We start from the raw sequence: 24,004 nt of genomic DNA, 5'->3' as shown, positions 1-24,004 counted from the left end.
AGGATATGTTTTTCATGTACATTTTCTCCCCCATTGACATCAATGTCAAAGTTTTCAAACTCAATACCAATAATTGTTACATACCAATTGCTAACCTATTGCTCCAAGTCATTAACTAGATCGAGTGTCCAAAGATAATGTTTATTACCAAAAATAAAATACCAATAGTCCTCAATGACTCAATATATATTAGATACTCCCCTGTTCAAGAAGCATCATCATATATTCTAGTCAAATAATAGTTCTCTACACCACTAAACTAATGCACTCTCTACATCAACTATTTAGAAGTAGGCAAGGGAATCACCTGAAGGATACCTCTCAAGTACTCAAAAGTATCTCTAGGTAAGGGCTTTGTAAATATTTTTGAAATCTAATTCTTCCTAATTACATACTCCAATTTGATTTCCTTTTCTACTACTTTCTCTCTCAGTACACAATACTTAATAGATATATTCTTTGTCTTAGAATGAAATACGAGATTCTTAGACATACTTACTATGCTTGTGTTATCATAGTAAATGATAACAGGTTCTTGAATATCAATTCTGATGTCCTTCAACATCTTCTTCATCCACATAACCTAATTATAGTTGTTTGTTGCTGCAACATATTTTTCCTTAGTAGTGCTCTACAAAATAAAATCTTGCTTCTTGCTTAACCAAGAAACTGATCTTACTCCAAGAAAGAATGCTCCACCATTGTGCTTTTTTTGTCATTCATATTGCCTTCCCAATTAGCATCTATATATGTGCACAAAGTGAAGTCATTTGATCTATCATAAAAAATTCCATACTTAGATGGCCCTTTTATATATATAAATATTCTCTTTACTACTACAAAATGATATTCCCTAGAACTAACTTGAAATCTAGCCACTATCCCAACTACATTTTCTATATTTTGTCTAGTATGAGTTAGATAGTGCAAACCTCCAATCATTGGTCTATACTTCTTCTCTACTATAGGTGTCTCATCTTTGCTAGATTACTTGTGACCATTATCATAGGTGTGCCAATAGATTTGCAACTTTCCAAACCAAACCTTTTCAACAAATATTTTAGGTACTTAGTTTTAAAAATGAATATACTATCAATATTATACACAATCTACAATCCTAGGAAAAACTTTATTTCTCTTGTCATGCTCATTTCAAATCCATTCTTCATCTCTTTAGAAAATTTATCAATACCTTCAATCATTGCCTTCAAAAATGATATCATCAACAAATATTACAATGATCAATAAACCATCTTCAATTTATATTAGATACAAGTTACTATCTAGCATACCTTTAGAAAATCAAAGCTTTTCCAAGTAACTGTCCAACCTTTCATGTTAGGCTCTTAGTGCTTTCCTTAGACCATAAAGAGCTTTCTTCAATCTACATACTATGTCTTTATCTTCTAATAAGAGAAATCCTTCAAGCTTCCCAATATACACTTCCTCTTCTAATTATCCATTTAGAAATGTTGATTTAACAATCATCTAATAAACTTTAAATTTCTTTTTTGTTGCATATGCCAAGAACATCCTTGCTACTTCCATTCTTCCTATAGGTGCATATGTCTCCTCATAATCAATGCCTTCTTACTATGAATAACCTTTATAAACAAGTTTGGCCTTTTTCTCACAACTTCTCCTTGCTCTTTCATCCTATTCTTGAAAACTCATATAGTTCCTATCATAATCTTGTCTTTTGGTCTAGGAACCAATTCCCATGTATCATTTTTTATTATCTGATCCAATTCTTCCTTCATTTCTTGGATCCAATGATTTTCTTTAATCAATTCATCTATGCACTTGGGTTCAACTTGAGATATCAATCATATCTCCTCATTTACTTTGTTTCATTTCATAACACCTTTATCTTTACTTTCAATTATCTTCTCAAAAGGGTGATTCCTTGTCAAGTTTTTGTTAGGAGTAAGAGTTAGATTTCAAATTTTGCCTCTTCTCTAGGTTCAAAACTTTTTTCTCCTCTATGCTCAAAAGTTAGCACATCATTCTACAAGTCATTGTTAGTCTTAAACTAAACTTCAATATTCTATCTAACAATTCTAGAGTTATCCTCTTCTTCATTTGAATTTTAATCTACCATCTTTATTTGGTTCCAAACTTCTCATCAATACTTACATTTTTACATTCAAATATTGTCTTAGTTCTATATTTGAAACATCTATAAGCCTTACTTTTCAATGAGTAGCCAAGAAGCATACCTTCATCGCTTCTTGGATCAAACTTACCAATGTCATCATCTCTCCTAATATAAGATTTTCTCCTAAATATTCTAAAATATTTGACTGATGGTGAATGTTCAAACCATAGCTCACAAGGTATCTTGTCCATACCTTTTATGATCTATACTCTATTTGGAGTATATACTATTATGTTTAATGCTTCTCTCCAAAATGTCTTAGAAGCATCATTCTTAAATAACATTGCCCTACTTGCTTCTACTATAAATTTATTTCTTCTATTAGCAATCCCATTTTTCCTAGGTGTTCTAGGTGCATATAGCTATCTTTTGATTCCATTATCTTCACAAAATATATTAAATTCCCTAGAGGTGAATTCTCCTCCTCTATCAGATCTCAAACACTTAATCTTAACACTAGATTCATTCTCAACTTTATTCTTAAATATCTTGAACTTCTTAAAAGCTTCATATTTATCTTTAAGAAATGATACTCACATCATTCTAGTGAAATCATCAACAAAATGATAAAATACCTTTCACCACAGAATCCTCTAGTTCTTGCAGGACCACTCAAATCTATGCGAACAATCTCCAATTTCTCTATAGTAGAGAATTTCTTTTCAGGAAAAGGCACTTTTCTCTACTTAACCAAAATACATTTCTTGCATACAATGTTAGTAGTCTTAACAATCTTAGGAAGATCTCTTATTGCAAATTTACTACTAACCTTCACAATATTATTAAAGTTTATATGAGATTTTTTTTTATACCACAACTAACTGTTATCAAATTTTGCTACCAAACATATCATCTTAGTACGATTCACTTGAAATACATTATATCTAGATCTAGTGGCAATTAAAATAATCTTACCATCTCTATTTTCGATAGTGTAGGTCTTCTCAATAAACTGCAACTAATAACCTTTTTCCACTTATTGTCCAATACTCAACAAGCTATGCTTTAATCCATCAACAATATAGACATCATCAATATTAGTTTTACCATCAAAAGTAATGGATCCAATTCCTATTATATGATAGGCTATGTTGTTACCAACTGTAACAATTCATCCATCACAATTCTTGAACTTAACAAACTTATTCATATCACCACTCATGTGATGTGAACAACCACTATCAATTATCCAATCAAATTCTTTTCTACTTGGGTAACTAGAGCTCTTTCTTCTCCAATTTATCTATCAATATCATCTTCCTTGATAGCCACAAATCCTAATTCATCCTCACTTTGACTTTGACCTTTCTCATCAAATTCTTCATCTTCATTTTCATACAAACAATTTCTATCTCAATCTCTTCTAGGGTTAAACCTTCCCTTATACTTCTTTTCTCTTTTGGGACATTCAAATGCATAATGACCAAATTCATTAAAATTTCAACATTTAAATATTTTCTTACCTTCTTTTTCTCTTCTCACTAGAAGGTCTATTCCTTTCCTCAATTTTCTTGTCCTCATCAACTCTACTACTGCTTGCAAAATCTCCATGGGTGCTTGCACTCATTGCCAAATTAGGTTGAATGTCCAAAGTACTAAAGGTTGTTTCAACTCTTATAAGTTCACTAGATTGTCTTAGATCTGCATCTTTTGATTCTAATCTTCCAAGTAATGTTTCCTTAGTGAAATCTTTAGTGCAAGTCATCACTACCTAAATCATCTACTCTTGGTTTGAAAGGTGTTGACAAGATTTTCAAGATCTTCTGTATGAATTCATCATCATCTTTGGTTTCACCATGAGATTGAATACCTATAGCTATTTCTAATATTCTACCAATATAACTTCTTACAAGTTCATCTTCCATCATCTTAACATCTTGATGTGCACATACCAACTTTGTAATCTCATTCTTTTTGCATGAGCATCACCTTCAAAAGTACATTCTAATGCTTTCCAAATTTCATGAGATATTACAAATGAATTTACATAACTATACTCATTCTCTGGAAGAGCTATTAGTAGAGATTCTCTTCCTCTCATGTTACATGTGAATAGATCTCTCTCTTCTCCACAACAACCTTTAAGGTTTTCATCTTTAACATTTGTCTTCAATTTTTTTTGTTAAGAGCCAATATCCTAGACCCATGCACAATAGCTAAGTCTTTATGTTTTCCTTCCAACTATCATAGTTGGCACCATCAAATCTGGGACTATCCTTTCTAAAAATATTTTCCATTGATTTCCCAGAGCTATTAATCTTAACCTTTAAGGACCTAAATGTTATAATTATTTAGAATAACTAAGAGGGGGGGGGGGGGGGGGGGGGGGTGTGAATCAATTATTCAAGGTCCAAATGCCCTAATAATACTTTTCTACACTTTTAATAAATCCATACACTTTTCATCCATCCAAACTTAAATCAACCATATTAGTAAGTTACACTAAATCAACATGCAAAGATAAAACATGTAAGATCAACACATGACAATGATTTACGTGGAAACCCAATTTGGAAAAACCACCAGTAATATGCTACTTGATTCTCACTCTTCTAAAGTGATGCCTTGTTAAAGGCTTACAACACACTATTAAATGTGACCTTGTTAGAGGATTTCACCAAATTGTTAGGAATGGGCTTGGTTAAAGGACTTTAGAACATGCACTTGTAATGTCACCCTGTTAAAGGATTTATCTCATGGCTATCAAACCAACCTAAGTCCATAGGATTTAAACTAAGTGTTAGAATTGTTAGAAAGTAACGATAATCGCCTTTTGATCTGATATAACTTACAACATACTTTGCAAATTTCAGATCACACTTTCGGTTCAATCCTTATGCTAGGCTTCAATCACTTCAGCTCTTATTGCTTGTCTTCTTATCAAGCTTTGTCTCCTTGAGTCTTCTTACTCATCATGCCAATGCATCCATATCTGGGGTCTTCTTATTGAAATAGAGTAACTATGCTCTCTTTCCTCCTTAGCACCTCGTTCAACATTTTATGCTTTCATGCTTGACTGCCTCTCTCTCTCTTTTCTTCATGAACTTATGACTCCTTAAGTAGAAATTTTATTTTGCCTTTGCCGCTCAATTCTACTTCTCCTATTTTAGGGTTTCAAAATGGATTAGGTAGGATACAATGTATCTACCTCATATCTTGTTCTCATCTAGAAACTTCATCAGTTGTATCCTTAAAAATGTTTTACATGGTGTTCTATGCCACCAGCTCATCATTCTTATCTTCCATTTAATTTACAAACTTCCAGATAACAACCTTGTTAGCTTAGATCTGGCAAATCTTCAATTTTCAAAATAATGCAACAACTTGGCATTATTATTTTTATTGGTGCTTGGCATCTCTATATTACTCAACACTATTGGTTTTACTAGTGCTCGACATCTCTGTGTTACTCGGCACTATTGGTTTTACTGGTGCTCGACATCTCTGTATTACTCAACACCTATATCTTCTCGGCACTTGTATCACTCAACACTTGAAGTTTACTTAGCACTTGATATCACTCGGCACTTGATGTTGAGCTTTCTCGGCTTCAACTAGGAATCTACTCAGCTTCAACTAGCTTGCTCGGCTCCTTCTCTCTAATGAACTTTAATTAGGTTTTACAAATGTCTTAGCTAAAACCTTACATCTTTGGCTTAGCTGATCCTTGTACTTCACTACAATATCATAACTTCAACCTTTCTCTAGGTGTACTAGTTACATCTTATTGATTGCCTCCTCCTTGTCAATCAACTAATTGATAGTATTTGGATCACTAAAGCAATTGTCATTAATGCAAGTAGCAAGTTTGACATCAATGACAAAAAAATGATTGAGAAATTTTTTTACCATTTCCATATATCATTCCAACAAATTTCCTCATGATCTTTTCAATCATTTCCAACAATCTCCCTCTTTGGCATTGATGGCAAACCAAACTGATCAATTGATCAACTTAGTTACCACCAAGATTGTATATGTTATCTGCTACTTTTCTTTGCTGGCTTCATCTTTATTAACTGATCTCATATATCTCCCTCTTTCATATATATTTCCCTCTTGCTTTGTATTGATCAGGTTTCACATTTCTCTCTCTTTGACATAAATGCCAAAGATGTAGCATCTTTATTATGCAAAATATGAGCTTTGGCTTCTTGTTTTTTTCTCCCTCTGTCACCATGCTTGTGACTGATTTGAAGTTTCTACTCCTGCTATTATCCTCTGCATCATTCTTTTAATATTTCAATGATTCATTGCTGGTGATGTAGGGCAGCTTCTTTATTGCTCTAAACTACTTGAGTTAGGGGTATTACCCCCAACTTGCCTCTAAGATATTCATATGCATCCTTTGGCAATGGTTTGGTGAAGATATCTGCAATTTGTGTCTTTGTGTAAATGTATTCCAACTTCACTTGTTTTTCTTCTACCAGTTCTCTAACATAATGATACTTGATTGCGATGTGCTTGGTTTTTGCATGCATTACTGAATTTTTGGATATGTTTATAGCACTTGTGTTATCACAATACAATATCATAGGTTTTTTTACCTCTTCTTTCATTCCTTCCAATAGATGTGTGAGCCACACAATATTTGTGCAATTGACTACTGCTGCCACATATTCTAACTCTGTAGTGGACTGAGATGTGCATGTTTATTTCTTGCAAGTCCAAGTAACTAGCCTTTTGCCTAGAAATAATGCACCTCCACTTGTGCTTTTTCTATCATCAATGTTGCCTCCCCAATCTGCATCTGTATATGCATTGAGCTCAAATTTTCCATTATTTTTGTAGTATAGACCAAAGTTATCAGTTCCTTTAAGATATCTCATTATTCTTTTTACTACTATGAGATGATTTTCTTTAGGATTAGCAAAGAATCTAGCCACTATTCCAACTACTAATGCTATGTCTAGTCTACTATGTACAACATATTGTAGTTTTCCAATCATGGATCTATACATTGTTTGATTGACTTCAGTTGATTCATCATTTTTGAATAGCTTATTTCCTATTGCCATTAGTGTGCTGACCGGTTTGGACTCCTCTAATCCAAATGTTTTAAAAATCTCTTTAATGTACTTTGATTGTGTCACAAATATACCATATTTGAGTTGATGTACTTGCAATCCAACAAAGAATTTGATTTCTCCAAACATAGACATCTCAAATTCATGTTTTATTTTGTCAGCAAAGCCTTTGCAAAGCACTTCCTTTCCACCAAACACTATGTCATCCACAAAGATTTTAAATACAATAATATCTTTACCTTCTTCTGCTTTGATGTACATGTTGTTGTTATCATCAGTTCTTTCAAATCCTATTTGTATTAGATACTTGTGAAGTCTCTCATACCATGCTCTAGGTGCTTGTTTCAAACCATAGAGTGCTTTATGTAGCTTACAAACCATATCCCTATTGTTTTCATCAACAAATCCTTCTGGTTGTTCAATGTAGACTTTTTCTTCTAGTATGCCATTTAAAAAAGAAAATTTTACATCCATCTGATAGACTTTAAAATCTTTATATGCAGCATATGCAAGTAAAGTTCTTACTCCTTCCATTCTAGCAACAGGGGCAAATGTTTTCCCATAGTCTATTCCTTCTTCTTGAGCATAAGCCTTGCATACTAGTCTAGCTTTGTTTCTAGTAATCTCACCATTCTCATCTAGCTTGTTTCTAAATACCCACTTGGTGCCAATCACATTCTTCTCAACTGGTCTGGGAACCAAACTCCAAGTTTTGTTCTTCTTTATTTGATCAATCTCTTCTTCCATAGCTTTGTACCAATCATCATCTTGTAATGCACCATATACTATCTTAGGTTCAGATTTGTTGATTAGACATGATTCATGTCTTAGTCTATTCCTTGTCATTGGTCATGCATCTTTTTCACCAATTATTTGTTCAGCAGGGTGATGTCTTTTTACATATTTGGATAATCTTGGTTCTGTTCTTGTTTCCATGTTTGATATTTCTGATTCAGGGTCACTATGTACTGAGTTTTTAGGTTGTTCTACATCTCTTTCATATGTACTGACTTCAGAATCAGATTATGCATTTTCTTCATTCTGCAACTTGGCTTCTAAATGCAGCTCGACATTCACTGGTTATGAGTTGGTTGAAACTAAAATTTGTTATTGAGTTTCAATTTGATTGACATCATCCTCATTAGTCATTCCTTCATAAGAATACACAAAGGTTCTATATTCATCCATTATTTTTGGTTCTTTAGCTTGGACTTCTGTATGTTCATCAAAGTTTACATTTGCACTTTCCACAATTTTATTAGTGTTAGTATTCAGACACTTGTATGCCTTACTTCTAGTGAAATAACCAAGGAATATGCCTTCATCACTTTTTGCATCAAATTTTCCATTTCTAGCATCTTTAAGGATAAAGAATTTGCAACCAAATACTTTGAAATGTTTTACATTGGGTGAGTGACCATACCATAATTCAAAAGGTGTTGTATTTGTACCTTTCTTGACTTGTACTTGGTTCAGTGTATGAACAGCTACACTTACAGCTTCTCTCCAGTATTTTAGAGCAACAGTCTTTTCCATCATTAATGTTCTGGCTTAGTCAATCATAGATCTATTTCTTCTTTCAACAATTCCATTCTATGAGAGAGTTCTAGGAGTTGATGTTTGTCTTTTGATTCCTTTATCATTACAAAATATCTCAAATTCATTTGATGTGAATTCACCAACTCTGTCTGATCTTAGGCATTTCAAGCTTTTTCCTATTTCCTTTTCAACTCTAGGCACATACCACTTAAACATTTGAAAAGCATCAGATTTTTGTTTTAAGAACATAATAGTCATCATCCTAGAATATTCATCAATAAAAAAAATTATGTATTTATCTCCTCTATAGCTTTGTACTTCCATTGGACCACATAAGTCAATATCAACTAGTTCAAGTACTTCTTTAGATGTATAGTTTTTGCTTTTGAAACTTGACTTTATCATCTTTCCTAGCTAACATTGTTTGCACATGATATTATTAGGCTTCTTCAATTTTGGTAAACCTCTGACTTTCTTCATTTTACCTATCTTGACCAGATTGTCAAAGTTGACATGACATAATCTTCTATGCCACAACCATTCATCATTAAATTTTGCAATAAAACAAGAAACATCATCCATATCAAGGTAAAATAGATTACTCCTTGTTTGATCTCCTTTTCCTATCAGTTTACCATCAATATCATAGCTTTTTGCAATTTTGTTTCCAAATTCTACTTTGCATCCTATATTGCCCAACTGTGAGACACTCAACAAATTTTAGTTTAATCCTTGAACATAGTATGCATTATCACATTAAATTTTTTTTGTGAGCTTAATGGAACCTTTTCTTTTGATTTGACATGGAGCATCATTACCAAATCTAACACTATTTCCATCATACTGAGTAAAGTTAACAAACTTGCTTTTGTCTCTTGTCATGTGATGCCAGCATCCACTATCTATGATCCACCTGTCATTCTTGTTCATATATGTTACCAATGCTATGGGCTCTTCTTCATCAGATTGATCCTTCATGGCTACATAAACAACTTCATCATCATTGTCATCAGAATTTTCTTCAACAATATAACACTTCTTACCTTTTTCTTTGTAATCTCTCTTGTCATCATCTCTTTTGAATTTTTTTTTGTTGCCTTCCTTGTAATCCTTTTTCTATGTGCACCTGGCAGCAATATGACCTACTTCATTGCAATTGAAACAAATGATAGGCATCTTACCTTTGAACTTTCCTTTACCTCTATGAAACCTTCTAGCAATCAATGCTATCAATTGTTCCAAATCTTCCTCATCAGTGCTATTGTCACTGGATACATACTTCATTTTTATTCCTTTCTTTGATTTCACCTATTCAGCATCTTTTAGTGATAACTTGGCCTTAAAGGTAGATTCAACATTCTCTAGTCTATAGTTGTCAAAATTAGATAAATCAAATGCAGTGAGTCTACCTATTATACTTTCAAAGCTTAGATTATTTCCTGGTATACATCTTAGTTCTTGTATTGTTGATACTCTAATAGCATAGATAGGGAGCAAGGTTCTTAAGAACTTACTATTAACAGTATCTTCATCTAGTTGACCACTTAAGCATCTTATTGCACTTACCACTTCTTTTATTCTTGCGCCATACTGAGCAACATTCTCATTTTCTTCCATTTTCATATCATCAAACTTTCCTTTGAGACTTTTTCTTTTTGCTCTTTGTACATTCTGATCTCCTCCATAGATGTTTGATAGGGCTTTCCACATTTTGAATGTAGTGTCACATCCTTTGATATCATCAAATTCAGCATAGTTGAGTGCAGAGGCAATCTTCAACATTGTCTAATTATGTTCCTGCTTGTTTTTCATGTCTTCTACAGTAAGAGTACCAGTTGGATCTACATGTTCAGTGACAATTGAATTTTGGGCATAATCTCCTATGGACCCAAGATGTAGCTTCGTCAAACTTTTCCATGCAACAAAGTTTTATTTGTTGAGCTTGGGAACTTATCTCTTAGGCATTTTGATCTTTTCTACTTATAGTTCCTTTAAACTAAATTAGTAGTTCATCTTTGATACCAATTGTTATAATTCTTTAGAATAACTGAGAGGGGGGGGGGGGGGGGGGGGGGTGAATCAGTTATTCAAGGTCCAAATGCCCTAATAATACTTTTGCTACACTTTTAATAAATCCATACACTTTTCATCCATCCAAACTTAAATCAACCATATTAGTAAGTTACACTAAATCAACATGCAGAGATAAAACATGTAAGATCAACACATGACACAATGATTTATGTGGAAACCCAATTTGGGAAAAACCACCAGTAACATGCTACTTGATTCTCACTCTTCTAAAGTGATGCCCTATTAAAGGCTTACAACACACTATTAAATGTGAACTTGTTAGAGGATTTCACCAAACTATTAGGAATGGGCCTGGTTAAAGGACTTTAGAACATTCACTTGGAATGTCACCCTATTAAAGGATTTATCTCATGGCTATCAAACCAACCTAAGTCCATAGGATTTAAACTAAGTGTTACAATTGCTAGAAAGTAACGATAATAGCCTTTTGATCTGATATAACTTACAACATACTTTGTATATTTTAGATCACACTTTCAGTTCAATCCTTATGCTTGGCTTCAATCACTTCAGCTCTGATTGCTTGTCTTCTTATCAAGCTTCATCTCCTTGAGTCTTCTTACTCATCCTGCCAATGCATCCATACCTGGGGTCTTCTTATTGAAATAGAGTAACTATGCTCTCTTTCCTCCTTAGCACCTCCTTTAGCATTTTATGCTTTCATGCTTGACCACCTCTCTCTCTCTTTTCTTCATGAACTTATGACTCCTTAAGTAGAAATCTGATTTTGCCTTTGCCGCTCAATTCTCCTTCTCCAATTTTAGAGTTTCAAAATGGATTAGGTAGGATACAATGTATCTACCTCATATCTTGTTCTCATCTAGAAACTTCATCAGTTGTATCATTAAAAATGTTTTACATGGTGTTTTGTGCCACCAGCTCATCATTCTTATCTTCCATTTAATTGACAAACTTTTAGATAAAAACCTTGTCGGCTTAGATCTGGTGAATCTTCAATTTTCAAAATAATGCAGCAACTCAGCATTTTTGTTTTTACTGGTGCTCAACATCTCTATGTTACTCGGCACTATTGGTTTTACTAGTGCTCGACACCTCTGTGTTACTTGACACTATTGGTTTTACTGGTGCTCGACATCTCTATGTTACTCGGCACTGTTAGTTTTACTGGTGCTCAACATCTCTATGTTACTCGACACCTATATCTGCTCAGCACTTGTATCACTCGGCAATTGAAGTTTACTCGGAACTTGATATCACTTGGCACTTGAAGTTTACTTAGCACTTCATGTTGATCTTTCTTGGCTTCAACTAGGAATCTGCTCGACTTCAACTAGCTTTCTTGACTCCTCTCTAATGAACTTTAATTAGGTTTTATAGATGTCTTAGCTAAAACCTTACATCTTTGGCTTAGCTAATCCTTATACTTCATTAAAACATCATAACTTCAACCTTTCTCTAGGTGTACTAGTTACATCTTATTGATTGCCTCCTCCTTGTCAATCAACTAATTGATAGTATTTGGATCACTAAAGCAATTGTCATTCCTGCAAGTAGCAAGTTTGACATCAATGACAAAAAAATGATTGAAAACATTCTTTACCATTTCCATATATCATTCCAACAACTTTCCTCATGATATTTTCAATCATTTCCAACACTAAAGCTCTGATACCAATTGTTAGAATATAAATTTCACTGATATAACTAAGATAGTGGGGGGGGAGTTGAATCAATTACCCAACTATTATCGTAAACATCAATGTTAAAAAAATATAACCATATGAGTAATATAAACTGAAACCACAACAAGATACTCATACACAATAACACCATACATGTTAACTAGGGAAAACCTAGATCAAAGGGAAAACCCCGATAGGGATGGTACCCACAAGATGATGTACTAACATAAATATTCCTTATCAGAGGATAAACCCTATTAGGATTCAGTAACAACATCCAATGCATATGAGTCCCTTTTAGGAGACTTTGAACCCCTATTAGGAGATTCCAACCCTATTAGGAGTTATAGAAGATAGTCAAACCCACTGCCCAAACAATTTCTATGATAAGACCAATGAGCCCACTATCCAAATGATCTATGTATTATTCCTTGTAGAATAATAGAACTAAATTTTACTTCTTTCCTCTATCTTTGTCTTGTCAATTGGACTTATGCTCCTTCTAATCTTTTATCCAGATCACAAACTATGCATCCAATATTCCCTTGGATTGCTTACATGCATTTAATCAAAACTCTACTCCTTTTTGTAATTCATATTTGAATAATTATCAAAATACTTCTCCATCCTTTACAAATAAGAAAAATAGCTTTCCTTTATACCATATCTTCTTAATAATTCCTTGAGTCAGCCTTAATACTTTTCCAATTAATTAAAATAAGATATATAATTATTTATAATTACAATATCACTATCAGGTCACAGTCTATTACAAAACTTTATATGTGCAACTCCAAGTCTTGCACACTCACTAACATCATCATTTGGTTATCCTTTATCATTGGTTGACTATGTATCACCTCATTATATCTTTGATAAAAGATATAATGCAAACATTAGAGATTGTTAAATAGATGCTCTATTTCTATGCTACCCATAATAAATCAAGCATAACTTCCATACATCTTTGACTCTGACTTCATCCTCTTAACCATGCCATCAAGACACTCTTAGGAACATGTCCTTAACTATGCATCACTTAACCTTACTCAGTTATTGTGTAACATAAGATCTCTAACTGTTATTCTTCTAGTCTCTATAGAAACTATACTATGTTATCATCAATGACAAACAAAGTCATGAATGCAACATGCCAATGTTCTCCAAAGCTTAGGATACTCCCCCAAAGTAGTGTCCTCATCATTCATGCTAATAGAGGATGCATATCATTTTTGGATGAAATATTGATGACATCAAAGACTGTAGTTATTATAGAATCATAAGTTCTCTTAGTGTCATTCGCCTTTTTTTAATAAATTATAGAAAAAGAAGAGTAAGATGCAAAAATAATATCTATAAAAAAAATCTAACAAATAACACTTCTAACCTCATGTATTTTCCAAGATCATATATAACTTGTTTGATACTAATGTTTTCAAAGTTGTGTGGGAGAGATGAAAAGTACATGATATTTTACAAATTTATTATAAATAGAGAAGAACATGACTTACCTTGATGAAGCTATGCCAATCATTCATTTTTAACCCTAAACCAAAATCACTTTTCTTTGATATGAGACTACTTATGTTTGCAACAAATCTTGTGGAAAATTTAGTTTTTTTTGTGGCATCAGTTTGCTACTACATTAATAACCAAGGAATGAAACTCATATTAATCTAGCTTCCATTGCTATTTTATTTGAGGAAAAATTTCAATGCATGATTGGATTCATTAATTTCATTAGTATTTTTGACCAATTTTTCTTTGTGATGCCTTCCATCCAATATTTTCTTTATGACATATTAAATTATCTAGGATAGATTTTAAGTCCTTTTGGGAGTTTCTTATTGATGCCTTGATGATATTCACAAACTTCAATAACATCATTACTAACCAAAAGACAATATGAAAATTTTAATTTCATACAAAAACTAGCATCAAATAGAATGACATTACATCAAAAATTCATTGTATTGTATTCCAAATTCCATATGTGAGGTTTCATTCTTCATGGATTTGTTGTTGTCTCTTCTTTCCCATTTAAAAGATGTTTTTGGGTAATTTGATACTTGTGATTTTTATGGAGAAAGAGTCTATGCTCATTGAACACCTTCTTTCCTAACTTTTTAAATGATGATATTTCATATTTGGACCACAAATTGGACATGAAAATTTTCCCTTTGTCTAAAGACCTAAAAGATTATGTATAATTGGATGACATGCATACTATAAGATTCATATTTACAATTATCATGCATAACTTAAACACAATGAAAATGGGTTAGCACTATTACATACCAAAAATATGTGTTAACAGTTTTATATACCACAAAAATGTATTAGTCTAGGGGCATCATGTATTGTCCATACAAGAATTACATGGAATTGAAATTTTCTTTCACCAATTGGTCTAGATATATCATACATAGTGACCTCATTCTATAACTCCAACAACTCATTAATCAAGGGCTCAATATATACATTCATATCTTTCACTTGGTACTTACCTAGTTGAATGAACATAAAGAAAACATAATTATTATGGCCATTTTGATAGTATGTTTATAAATTAATTTTAGATGACTATTAAATGAAAAAATAACTAGTATGATCATTTTAAACATTATGTGCTCCCTCTTTACATACATCTATGGAGGAATGTTATTGTTAATAACAAAAAATGCTACATCAAGTAAACAAATCTCATCTCTCGAAATGTATTGACACTATCTACTACCAATGAAAGCTTTAGATTATAAGGCTCTTCTTTAAATATTGGGCACCTATCTTATATGTCCTTAAATGAAAAACCATTCATAAGAATTTTTATTATGTCATCTTGACTTCTATTGCATGGATGGTGATATATAAATTGTGCCATGCTAGTGCACCTGAATAATCATTGCAGACATGAAATAATGGGAATGCACTGAAGAACCTTGTGAGGAACCTTTTTGGTTATTTGATCCGATCAATATCTACTAGAATGTGAAAATTAGGGCATTGTGTTGTAAATTCATGTTTATGATATATAATATGATCATTGAGACATGCATGTATTATTTGATACTCAATTCTATGAGGCCTCACCCTAACTCGTCACAGCATGGATATCTTATTTACGTTTTGATATTTGAGACCTTGATATTTTGATAGTTATTAAAGCCTTAGATGGATAGTGGATTGTTTTATCTATTGATTTTGATACTTCAATAGTGTTTTACATTGTTGTATACACTAAGAACCTGTTATTGTGTAAGAAATGCTCAAACATATATGGATGCAACTTTATGACATGATATTATCATATTTTGATGCAATGCAAAATGCTAATTTGATTATGATGATTTATTATTTATAGATAAATGTTAATTTGATTATGATGATTTATGACATGTAGATGAATGGTTAGGATATGTAGATAGATGTTAATTTGATAACGATGACTTATGACATACAAATTTTGATATCTTAACATTTTGAATGGAATAATTCAAAAGACTAGGAAAGGAAATCTAAATCAAATTATGTTAATATGGATATTATTATTAATTTCACTCATGTTGTATATGTTTATTTGACCTCCTTGGACTATTAATGCTCGAGTTTGATGTGCAAGAAAAGGAACCATGGAGACAAATATGAGGGGCCACATACTACACCACCTTCTCAAAGATGCATTTTATGCAAAAGTTTGTCTGCTAGTCCATTCTTAGAGACCCCTAGAGGGAAGGTTTTCTAATTTTTCATTGGGACTAGATTGATTACTATGTCATAACGGGCACATTTATGTACCATCCTCGAGTGACTTATGAGAGTTCATCATTTTGGAGGCTCACAGAGCACCCTATGCAACACATCCAGCTGTTAAGAAGCTTCATGCAAATTTGTGGAAATTATATGAGAATGTAGATTGCTGACATCATTGCAAAATGCCTAGAGTGTTAGAGTGTTAAGGTAGAACACGGTCATCCAAGTGGAATTTTGTAGCCACATGAGATACCTGAGTGGAAGTGGGACACTATCTCTATGGATTTCATTGTTGTTCTTTTGATGTCTTCTCATCATCATGATGTCATCATGGTGACAGTTGGCACTTTGACCAAAGTTGCTCACTTTTCACCAACCTGTACCACTTTCACAATACCCATAGTGGCATAGGTATTCTTGTGAGATATTGTTAGACTCCATGGCATTCCTTGTAAGATAATATATGATAGAGACTCCTTATTTACATCATCCTTTTGGAGGAAATTGTAGACATCACTTGGTACCAAGCTCAACTTTAGCACTACCTATCATTCTCAAATAGATGAGAAAACAGAGAGAGTTAACTAGATCCTAGAGGATATGTTATGAATGTACATGATGGACCACCAATCGAAGTAGGAAGAGTACCTCCATCTTGCAGAATTTGCCTACAACAATGGGCATCACACTTCTATAGGCATGCCACCCTATCAAGCCTTGTATGGTAGGCCTTGTAGGACACCCCTAAGTTGGGATAAGATTGAAGATAGGATATCTATAGGGCCACAATTTGTCAAGGATATGGAGTAGCAGGTAGTATTAATCAAACAAATCCTTAGAGAAGCCCAAGATAGAAAAAAGAAATATGTAGATGCAAAGAGGGTGGATAAAGAGTACATGGTTGGAGAGAAATTATTTCTAAGGGTGAGACCACATAAGAGTCCAATCCATTTTGAAAAAGGCTCTAACTTAGCACCTCACTTTGTGGGTCCCTTTGAGATTTTGGAGTAGATAGGACCAGTTACTTATTATTTAGCCCTACCACCTAGCCTATCATGCATTCACGATGTATTTCATGTTTCTTTATTAAGAAAGTATGTTTATGATGAGTCTCACATCATAGATTGGGATGCTTTGTAGGTGGAGTCAAATAGATGGATAGCATTGGAGCCCATTTGAATTTTGGCTTGATGGATCCTTACACTTTGAGTCAAAGAGTTGGACTAGGTTAGGGTCCAGTGGGATTGTTATGATGAGGTCACAACTTCGTGGGAGGATGCAACTTAGATAAATGCATAGTACCCATATCTTTTTGATGAAGTCCAGGAGGAAGTTCATGCCTAGGGGGGGGGAGGATGTGAAGCCTCACCCCAACCTGTCATAGCATGGATATCTTATTTACATTTTGATATTTGAGACCTTGATATTTTGATAGTTATTCAAGACTTAGATGGACATTGGATTTCTTTATCTGTTTATTTTGATACTTCAATAGTGTTTTACATTGTTATATGCACTAAGAGCCTATTATTGTGTAAGAAATGTTTGAACATATATGGATGCAAATTTATGACATGATATTATTAGATTTTTATGCAATGCAAAATTTTAATTTGATTCTAATGATTTTTTATTTATATATAAATATTAATTTGATTATAATGCTTTATGAAATGTAGATGAATGGTTAGGATATGCAAATAGATGTTAATTTGATAATGATGACTTATGACATACAGATTTTGATATCTTAACCTTTTGAACGAAATAATGAAAAGACTAAGAAAGGAAATCTAATTCAAATTTTGTTAATATGGATATTATTATTATACACACTTATGTTGTATATGTTTATTTGACCCCCTTGGACTACTGATGCTCAAGTTTGATGTGCAAGAAAAGGAACCATATAAATTTAATGGGTAAACAAGGTATGAAAACATGTTTAAATGACTCTACCAAGGTGAATCTTACTAAGATTCATAAGCCTTGTTGTGATGTGTTTATTTTGTAAATGTGAGATGTATGTGTGTAGTATGTATTTCATGTGTAGTTCTTGAACATGTCAAGTGTGATGTATAGTGTATTTTTTGTGTGTCACTTGACACTTGTACTCATTATGTGAAATGACATGTTCTTTGATGATGGATCATGTGGCCACCTTATTCTGAGTTAAATCCCTTAATTGAGAAAATTGATTTATTATCCAAAAGTATCAAAGAGAACAAGGTTATCACCATGGGAAAATTTGAATTTTTAATTTTGAATCTACCTAGCATTGGGAGGGCCATAAAGTAACTCCAAGGTGAGTTTGTGACAAAAAAAAAGCCCTACTCATGTTAATACTTTAAGTTAGGGGGCTAATAATGACCTCTAGGGTGCCTAGTAGACCTAGGAGGCCAAAAAAAGAAAGTATTTTTTATTGAATCCAAAAATGAGAGTGATATATGGAGGCTTGGCCAAACTAGAAGCTCACTTGGACACTCTCTATCATTAGAGACAACTAGGGTTTGAAGGAAGAGAATAAGGAGCTCTACTACAACTTTTCATTGCCATTGCTTGGAGTGAGGTTGGTACCCATGATTGATGGTGTTCTTCATTTTCATGTAGAGTTGATATGGTGTTCTTTCTTTCATAGAAAATTTTGGTATATTGTAAATGTCAATGTGAATAAGGATCTTCTTGTATGAGTGTTGTATGTGAGAGTTTATGTGTTTTTCCTCTTTAATTTTTGTTTTGGGTTATGTTGTGTGTGTTTGTGTAATGGGTGTGAAGCATCACTCACCCTTAGGAGGGAAGAGATGCTTGGGTGAAGGGGTTAGTTGGGCTCACACATGTAGTTGAGGAACTCTCTCATGTGTGGAGATGAATTTTATATGTTCAATGGAATGTGATCTTCTTGTTTACTTGCATTTTTGGAGGTATAAGGAGGTGTGTGGAAGGGAAGTTATTGTAAGCCCCAAAATGGTATGTTGATATTGAGAATATGTGTATATTGTGAATCATAGCTTGGAAACCCTCATCATGGAGAGAGCCCACCTTCACCCTATACTTGATTCAAATGTTGAATCTTTGTGCAAGCCTTGGGTTGGGTTGTCATGTAATTTATTATGTAGAGTTATGTTATTTTGTTTGATCATGCATGATATGTGATTGTGTAGCATGTAACCATTTGTGCCTTGTTTCCCTAAGCTTGGTGGGTGGCCTCTTTGAGGCCTAGGTTGGGAGGTGAGCCTCTATGGTAATATACTTGTCTCTTATTTGTAGGATTTTTCTTGAGGCCTTGGAATGAACTAAATAGTATCTAATTATTCAACAACATAGCCTCTTACTTCACAAAATTGAGTTAGAATGAAATAGCTTTAACTCCAATATAGACTCATACATGCACATTTCACATTTTGGAAAATGTATGAGAAAGGGAAAAATAGCCCTCTCCTATTACAGTCCATTAAAAAAATTCAGCTAGAATAAAATAATATTTCCAATATAAAAACTAATAAAAAGACAAAAAAACAAGTCAATCATCATTAATACGAAAGACTTGGAGGGCTGATCATCCTATAGTACTCATACTTCGGTCAGTCATAAACAAAAAAGATAAAAAAAAGAAACTCAATTAAATAAATTTAAAAAAAACCAACTTCCCTATGGAAGAGGCGACCTAATTTAATTAGTGTCAGGGAGGTTTTAAAAAAAATACAATATCAAGTACAAATGGGGTGCGAGAAGTCCATCCACCCACATGTCTTGGTGGCTCACATCATTATGGGGAGGCATTAATTTTGGAGGGGGACACCATGTTCCCACACCACCCTCCTCTTCCCTTTCCATGTTGGAAGGGAGAGATGAAGGGTGGGTGGGTAGGGATTAGAGGGAAAGTAGTTTAGGGTAGTAATAAATGTGGGGGGGATACGTAAGGTTTAGGTCTTAGGTTATAGTGGGGTAGGGTGTATAGTAGAGTTTTTTTATTTTTTATTTTTTAGATATAAAAAAGATTGTATGTATTTAGTTTTAATTCATTTTCATTATAATTTGTATTTAGGGGTTTGCATAATCATGATCTTAGTTTATTTAATAATATCTTGTATATTATATTTTAGGTAAATTTTAAGGATATATATATATATATATATATTATTGATAAAGATAGTGTATGATTAGATGGTAGTTTTTTTTTACTTGATTATTAATTAGCATTACCACTTGCTTGCTACTCGGAAGCACACCCACAATAATACAGGGCTTGGGTGAAATGTGATAGTTCTAGTTTATTATTAAATAATAATAATGTAAGAAACAACAAAAAAAAAAAAAAGATGTATATTAATTTAGAAGGTTCTTTTTTTTAAATAAAAAAGTTGTAATAATAAATGAAGAATAATGATAATGAAAATATTTATTAAAAAAAAAGAATTAAACCTAATATTAATAGAAATGAAATGTTAGTTGATAAGTACCTCCTCGATACAATCCTTAGCATAGCTTTGCATTCAAAACTTGCAACCAGGTGACCACCCTAGGGAACTTGAATCCAAAATTTGAGTAAGAAAAACTTCATCCATCACCTTCAAGTTTTAGAATTGATTAAGTTTCTTACCTTCAGATTCTACTTCAAAAAGAGAAAATTAGTTTCTTTTTTTCCCTGTAGAATTTTGGACATGACAAATTCCAATATCTTTCATAATGGTTGATAATTCTCAGTAAGAGTAAGGTAGAATGTTTGATGGTGGTAAAAGAAACTCACCTATCAACCTATGGAAAAAAAAAAGTTATTATAAAGAACATTAATGGTATGCTAACATGAAGATGACAAAAATGACACTATACCTTAGCATACATGAGATTTCTACATTGGCTATACCATTCATAACCTTGAAGTTTACTAATAAGAATACAATGGAAAGAAGTGTTGTTTGGGAGTCTTGGTACAAGGGCTCATATGCCTTTTCAATTACAAGTATATCAAGGTTCTCTTCAGAGTTATCATTAGATGCACTACTATCATCATCTTCATTAGTTGCACCAGTAACATCTTCTTCAATCCTATTCTTTAGCACATTATTAGCTACACCAATACCAACATCTTCAATTGTGTTCTCTACCTTAGGATCATCTTTCCATGGGAGCATTACATTATACTTCAAAATTCACACCTTTATTTTCCACTTGTTCAAAATCCATATTCACCAAAGGATGAAAATCCTTTCCCCCTTCAATGTGATCATGTTTCCTACAATGTCTCTAAGTTGTGATTATAATTCTTCAATTATTTAATACCTTACATTTTTTGTAAGGACAATAACATTTCCCATCACCTTTTCTTTTGAACCAAGACCATAATCTAGCAATTGTCACATTATTTTGTTCTAGGTTCATATTGTTAGATGTGGACTTTCTTCATAGACAAATATTTAGGCTATAAAATTATATCAAATATAAAAATACAAGCATTAGTAGTATCTTGTATATAATCAAAATAATTAAATATTAGTATCTCTTCAGTAAGGGTTGAAAATATATATATATATATTCATTGTTAAATTCTAATTAAATAAGGTTTTCTTTTTATGGTGTATGATGGTCTATAATTCTAGATGAGTATTAGTGAATTTAGTTTCATATGATTAGAACAATGAACTACACATCATTTCAAAGAATGTGTTATATCTTATCTTGAAGAAGCAATGTCTAGTCTACAAGTCTATTACATCTTTCCCTAAGGTTACACATGCTAGCATAAAATTAAATTTAGGATTAATGAGATTCCTTGGTCTAGAGCCTAAAATTGTGTAGCCAGTATTCATATAGTGAGAGTTGTGGTTTTTCCCACATTGAATATTTTTCATTTAAAAATCTTATTATTCTTGTGTGTAGAATATTATATTTCTATTATTTACTTCTGTACATATAATAAATGGTTAATAGATTTATAGGTTTCAATATATGCTATTTTATTCCCCCAAAGCATCTATAGTTATTCCAATATTGTGGTGCAAGGGAACACCTCAAAGCTCTTAAAGCCAAAGACCTCTTGAAGCTCCCAACATTGAAGAAGGCATGAAGATACAAATTTTAGTTAATTGGCCTATTTTAGAGCCAATAATGACATTTTTTTGGTTAATAATGTAAGAATGATAAAATGTCTTAAGGGGCCTAATATCGCCACTTTAGCTTTGTATTCATTCTAGCATCTCTAGGATGAATCTTGGAGGATTTTAAATTACAATAAAGTGATTAAATGATTTTTTCATGATAGATTTACTAAGAAAGAAAGGAAAAAAAATTGCAATGTCAGAGAGGAAGAAATGAGCTAGGTCTTCTCTCCATGTTAGCATAAAGACATCTTAATGGTGAAGGATTCATTTGGGCTTCTAGCAATATAATTTGTACATGATTATGTGGAAGTTTAAAGCATAGTGAGTTTTGGAAGTTCACCTTTCTTCCATGTGGAAGGGTGCATGAAGGTAAGGCATAGAATTGAAATTTTGGAGAGGAAGAAAAAAATGAAGAGTTAATGAAAATCCATCAAATAAGGAAGGATTAGTGTAAGTTAGAAAAGGTATTGTCAAAGTCATAGACTATATCCTATGAAGGAGATCATTGAGCTTTCCCACTTCCTACATTGTTAAGACATCTTAATACACCAACCACAATTTTCCTATTTCGGTGAATATAAAAAATGATCATAAAAATAATGTGAATTGAGGAAAATAAAACTACCATTCTTAAATTATGTGAGAAGGTTCCTAAATTAATTATTTGTGTTCTATCTATTTGCACATCCATTTCCATAGTGACTCAAATAAAACCAATTTCTATTCTCTATTGGTTAGAGTGCATAGTTGCATCTGTAGTAAGAAAGGCTTCAATATATGAGTCTACTATTGTTTTTCTTCAATGAATCAATATTAATTTTTTTTGAAACATTGGACTAAATAAATATTAGTTTGCAAAACATGTGCTAGTGTTAATTACATCATAATTAGCAAAAACATATTGCACAATCAGAAGTAGGGATTCAAATTTGTCCATTCAATCTCTTAAAGTTATGGTGTTGTTTCCAATCTGAGTCCTAAAATTATTCATTGTTCAATAAACTATGTCCCTTGAATCTCAGCAACAATTTCATTTTTGGTGATAGGAGCCAAAGTTGTTTCAATTCTACTCAACAACATCCATTCTTTGTGGATATTGTGTTATCAATAATCAAAAAAATATTGGAGTAGATGTGTATGTGGCTATTTGGAGGTGTCATTTGGGGATTCATATGTAATGAAGGCATTCATGAGAGTTTGGTACCATTTGATAAAAAAATTGTTCAACCCTTCCTTTGGAATAAGAAAAGATAACATGTCAAAACCAGAAGCATATACTAAACCCTAGTTTACATCCTAACCTATGCATTCTAAATTATGATGTGTTCCCTAGTGAGTACACCCCTCTATGACATAATAAATTTACCTTTGATCACTCACCCCTAAGATACCTCAACTCATTCTTAGATCCATGATAGAGATACAAGCTTATTACCTAAGGTGCACTTGGGAACACTGTGTGGTATTTTATCTATGTGATCATCTCACTAATAGTTTGTTATCACAGATGGAGAAGAAGGGGCATTCTACTTGTCATTCACTACATGAACTAGTCTCATCACTCTGAGGCTAAGCTAAAAAATAATTATTGTTGAATTTTAAGGTTTATTTTGGCTAAAGTGTCATTGTATTAATAATTTTTTGAGAATGACCATTTGTGCTTGTGTAAGAAAAATATTTTCTCCTCTTTTCTAC

This window comes from Cupressus sempervirens, chromosome 11 (genome assembly GCF_028749045.1).
Source record: "Cupressus sempervirens isolate cs-2001-9-10 chromosome 11, ASM2874904v1, whole genome shotgun sequence".
NCBI lineage: Eukaryota > Viridiplantae > Streptophyta > Pinopsida > Cupressales > Cupressaceae > Cupressus > Cupressus sempervirens.
Note: the sequence above shows the minus strand (reverse complement) of the source record.